Source organism: Anomaloglossus baeobatrachus, unplaced genomic scaffold (genome assembly GCF_048569485.1).
Source record: "Anomaloglossus baeobatrachus isolate aAnoBae1 unplaced genomic scaffold, aAnoBae1.hap1 Scaffold_67, whole genome shotgun sequence".
NCBI lineage: Eukaryota > Metazoa > Chordata > Amphibia > Anura > Aromobatidae > Anomaloglossus > Anomaloglossus baeobatrachus.
Window position 1 is genome coordinate 807,876 of NW_027445041.1, and position 5,319 is coordinate 813,194.

Below are 5,319 nucleotides of genomic sequence, written 5' to 3' on the forward strand. Positions count from 1 at the left end.
AATTGCACAGCTCGAAGGGCATGCTTTTGAACTCGCAGAGACCCATCGGGGTGGCAAAGGCGGTCTTCTCCCGGTCTGCCTCAGCAACGGACACTTGCCAATAGTGACTAGTGAGATCAAGGGTAGAAAAATAATTTGCAGTTGTCAATGCAGCTAGCTATTCCTCAATACAGGGGAGTGGTGCTGTCCTTCTTCTTTAACAGGACCAACGGAGCTGCCCAGAGGCTACAACTGTCACGGATAACCCCAGCCTCCTTCATGTTGCTCAACATGTCCTTGGTACACTGGTAATGTGCAGGTAGATTTGGCTTATATCTCTCTTTGATGGGTGGGTGTGCACTTGTGGGGATGTAGTGTTTGACCCCTTTTATTTTTCAAAAGTCTAGCGGATGTTTGCTGAAGACTTGCTCGTATTCTTGCACTAGCCTGTAGACCCCCTTCTTGTGATGTGAAGGTGTGGAGTCAGTGCCTACGTGTAATTCCTTACACCACTCCTCTGGCTGACTTGGTGAGCTGTCACTGAATGGGTGGGCTGAAGCAATGGTGGATGCTGCTGTTTGGATAGCATGTGTATCTACTGAGAACAGCTTATCAATGGTGGCAAATCGGAGCAGCTTAATCTTTTGCTCTCCGCAGTTCAACACTCTCATGGGCACTCTTCCCTTCCATATTAATGAATAAAACTATGATGTAAATAGCATATAGATACCCCACAAATGCAGATAAAAGTAGGTTATGGGAAAAGGGGGAAGAGAGAAACAGGAAAATAGTGGAATAAAGTATACCTTCCAGGTGGGAGAGGAAATGGCAGCACAGCCAGTGGAGGTGAAGCAAGGGGAGCCTGCAACTAAAGAGTTGAGAGCGTTATCACATGGTGACTGAGCCTGATTGTAACGGGAGCATAGAGGTGCCGATCCTGTCTTACCTGCGTTGGTGTAGAAGTGGGTGTCCTGTGGTGGAGTCAGCTATGTGCAGTGGTGGCCGTGGGTTCTTTTATGTGCGACCGTAGTAATAGCTGTGCCCACTTCCTGTATGGGAGTGGAATGCAGTGAGGCTAATGGAACGCACGCCTGCGCATTTGTGTTTAACGTCGCGCATGTGCAGAACGGAGAAAAGGCTGCGCTCACTTCCTAATGAAAGGGAGTGAGACGCAGCTGGGAAGGGAAGGGAAAAGATTAGGGTTTGGGGATGATGAAAGGGCTTTCTACGGGCAAGGATGGCAAAGGGTGGCAGTGACGGAAAGTCAGGCAGATGGTCCTGTCCTGTCCTGTCCGTCCGTCTTTTTGTATCATGAATTGGAAAGACTGCAAGGGGGAGGGGAGGTGCTTGTGCCCAAAAGGAGGAGTTATTCAGATTCATTGCAGTGGGCGGCGGCTGCAAAAAGCACCATTCTCCTTGTTTTTGCTCTGCAAAACAGCCTTTTCAAGGGTTTGGCTTGGGTGACAAAATGTCTTCTGTAGGCGTGGGTTTGTCTCCCTCTCCCTAAGATGTGTCCGGTATAGGCCAGGGTGCCACTCAAGGCCGTAACTAATTCGGGTTATAGCTTCTCGGCCTTTTGGCTAAGATCAAGTGTAGTTTCGGAGGACGCTACCTTGGTCGGTACTGGAAGGTGCCTGGGATTGCACGTCTGCCGGCCTTGAGGGAGTGTGTGCGCCTTCTGGTGACACATAGCCCTCTTGTGCCTGGACGGTTCCCAGGCAACGGGAGGCGATCACCTTTGTTATTTTGAAGTCCTACTGATAAACAGAAAAAAAAAAAATTAAATCTGTTCTTATCAGTTTAATATCTGATACGTCCCCTCTCTAGGGACCATATATTAAATGGATTTTTAGAACAAGGAGATGGAAAAAATCTTGCTCTGTCCACTCCACGCATTGACCTGGTATTGCAGTACCTCCAGGACCGGTGCACCCCTTCTTAACCGAGTTTCCAAAAGCAGAACTCAATTCACCTGATTCAAATGAGCCTCATTAGTGAATTGAAAGAAAGCAAAAACTTTATATGCACCTCAATTTGGCCAATTCACTTTTCACACTTTCACCCTTTTTTTTTATCTTTCACACCTTTTACTTGCTTTATTGATGCAAAAGCTGTGCCAAATAGCAAACTCATCTCCACTCAACTTGACCAACTCTGCTATGTCCCGTGCAGTATCTTATTCTCAGTCTTATCTAGATCATTTGCAATTGAATAGAATAGATCCCTTTTGGACACATTGGATTCAGCTGCTGCAGTGACTGCAGGTGTTAGAAGATGCAGACTTGGCATCAGGTGCTGTCTATCAGATTCCACTCCAATTAAAGCTTCCATTGTTTTTCGGTGTTTTCTTTGAGCAATGATGATGTCTTTAGTGATCTGTTGGCTCCCTCTCCTGGAGGAAGAGTTTGCTTGCTCTTGGACTTTCAAAAAGAGAGGTCATGATAGACATTTAGCTTCTGAGCCCAATTGGGGACAGTCATGGGTGATGAATGTTTTGCAACCTGCTGCGAAGCCTGATACCGCAATATAAGGAACGTCAAATACTAAGAATGGGCGGCCTATGAAAGAATTAGTACTTTCATTAAGCATACTTAAACGGCTAATTGGGAATAGACAAACTGTAAAAAGCCCTCTGAGAAAGCCCCTCTCTATCCTTTGTCAGTAAGCTTTTCTGTAGTCTGCCTGTTGATGTATTTTCCGTTTGAACAGTGCACAACATGAAGTGACGGAACACTGGCTTGTCACAATGTCCCCCGCTGACATCACAATAGCGCTGCTGCCTAGAAAGCCAGCTGCGCAGCAGAAGTTGCTCTTTGGGTGGGATGGTGGGCTAATGTATCTATTCCTGCTTGGTGAGAGTTTGACATGATCTAGAGCAACGAGTTCCAGCGGCTAGCGGTTGATTATTGGCTGTAATGGGGCTTTCTGGCTGGTGCTAGCCTTTCTTCTTAGCACACAGGAACCACAATCCCTACACCATGCTTCGATGGATTCTCTCATCCCAGCCCAGTAAAACTACATATTTCACACAGTTATAGGCAGCCCATGGGCATTCACCTGGATTAAAACCCATAACAGCTCATAGACCAAACAATCAATCTACCACTGGACCAAAGACAGGAAGCTAAATCCACTGCCTGCGGTAACTAACTTAATCCTATAGGCTACTCACACAACAAACCCAAGAGAAAGGAAAAAAACATGGCTTCGATTATCCATCCAATGAAAACGCATAACCATTGTGAGCCATTGAACAATGCAATTGCACACATGGTGACATGGTGCACGGCCCAATGAATCAAGTCTGTACTTCATATTCACGGTTTAAGCCCTTGGGTTTTAATGTGTCCAGAGTACATATCCAGAAAGATTCCCTTTTTTTGTGCTAAGCACAAGTCAACAATACATTGTAAGCAGATTCTATTACCAGTCCCACACCATTTTGTGACGCATAATCACACAGTGGCCCAATTAAGATTCCAAGTCATCGAACATGTCCCAGCCATACGCAGAGGAGGCAATAGAATTAGGAAGCTCAAAGAAAGGGAATCTTTCTGGATATATACTCTGGGCACGTTGGAACCCAAGGGCTTAAACCATGAATATGAAGAACCGACTTGATTCATTGGGCCGTGCACATTTTTTCTAACGCCCGGTTCTTTTTCGTGTTCACACTATATATGGTTCCACTATGTATGGAGTTCCATTCTTCCTTGTTTTTTATTTGTCATGTTTGTCATGTCTGATCAACTGGTTACATTATGTCTGATTACCTTGTCTAACAGTTTTTTCTCCCCTTTCTTTACCTTCCATGTTCCCATAGTCACGTGAAATATCCCTGTTGCACTTGATTACGGCTCACTATTCACTATAGGATGTCTTATATCTAACATCACACTCTCACCCATCAGCACTCTATAGGTTTGTATAAGGTATGCGCTTACACATCCGGTCCTCCATAGGTATTTCCACTTATGTAACACTATCCCTATGATCACTCATAACTCATACCCTTGTAGTCAATTACAGCCTCCTCTCTCCCCCCCTCCCCTTCTCCCTTTCCATCTATAATTTTGCCAGTACAATATTAGTTTACATTAGGCACACACTCACATATTCCTTTCCTTAGTGATTTATTGTAATTCACATTCACATACAATTCTCTATGCCTGCCCCATTACTACATTCATACCTACTTGACAATATCCTGATACCCCTTGTCTCACCTTGTTGGTCCCTACACCTGTTATCATGTCCTTTCCTGTGTCTGTCTTGTCACACAACACATTTTAGCATATCCCTTGTGCTCCTTATTACCTGTCCTGCCTATTAGAATTATGTCCATTATGTCCATGCATGGCCCAATGAATCAAGTCTGTACTTCATATTCATGGTTTAAGCCTTTGGGTTCCAATGTGCCCAGAGTATATATCCAGAAAGATTCCCTTTCTTTGAGCTTCCTAATTCTATTGCCTCCTCTGCGTATGGCTTGGACATGTTCGATGACTTGGAATCTTAATTGGATCACTGTGTGATTATGCGTCACAAAATGGTGTGGGACTGGTAATAGAATCTGCTTACAATGTATTGTTGACTTGTGTTTAGCTCAAAGAAAGAGAATCTTTCTGGATATGTACTCTGGGCACATTAGAACCCAAGGGCTTAAACCGTGAATATGAAGTAAAGACTTGATTCATTGGGCCGTGCACCATGTCACCAAGTGTCCAATTGCATTGTCCAATGGCTCACAATGGTTATGCATTTTCATTGGATGGATAATCGAAGCCATGTTTTTTTCCTTTCTGTTGGGTTTGTTGTGTGAGTAGCCTATAGGATTAAGTTGGTTACCGCAGGCAGTGGATTTAACTTCCTGTCTTTGGTCCAGTGGTAGATGGATTGTCTGGTCTATGAGCTGTTATTGGTTTGAATGCAGGTGAATGCCCATGGGCTGCTTATGACTGTGTAAAATATGTAGTTTTACTGGGCTGGGATGAGAGAATCCATTGAAGCATGGTGTAGGGATTGTGGTTCCTGTGTGCTAAGAAGAGAGGCTGGCACCAGCCAGAAAGCCCCATTGCAGCCAATAATCACTTAATAACTTTTTCAACTTGTCATCATATGGGAGGCCTTCCATTCCTTGTAGTAGTCTAGTTGCCCACCTTTGAACTGACTCTAACTTCTGAATGTCCTTTTTAAAATGTGGAGCCCAAAACTGGTTCCCATATTCCAGAAGTGGCCTTACAAGTGATTTATAGAGGTGTAACAATACGTTGGGATCACGGGATCAAATCTCCCTTTTTATACACCCTAAAATCTTGTCCCAAGCAGCATTCCATCAGC

General features: G+C 44.5%; 1 pseudogene; it reads left to right on the forward strand.

Annotated features, from left to right (window-relative positions):
• The first annotated feature begins 1,710 nt into the window (after positions 1 to 1,710).
• LOC142286618 (U2 spliceosomal RNA) lies at positions 1,711 to 1,916 on the forward strand (annotated as a pseudogene).
• The last annotated feature ends 3,403 nt before the right edge of the window (positions 1,917 to 5,319 follow it).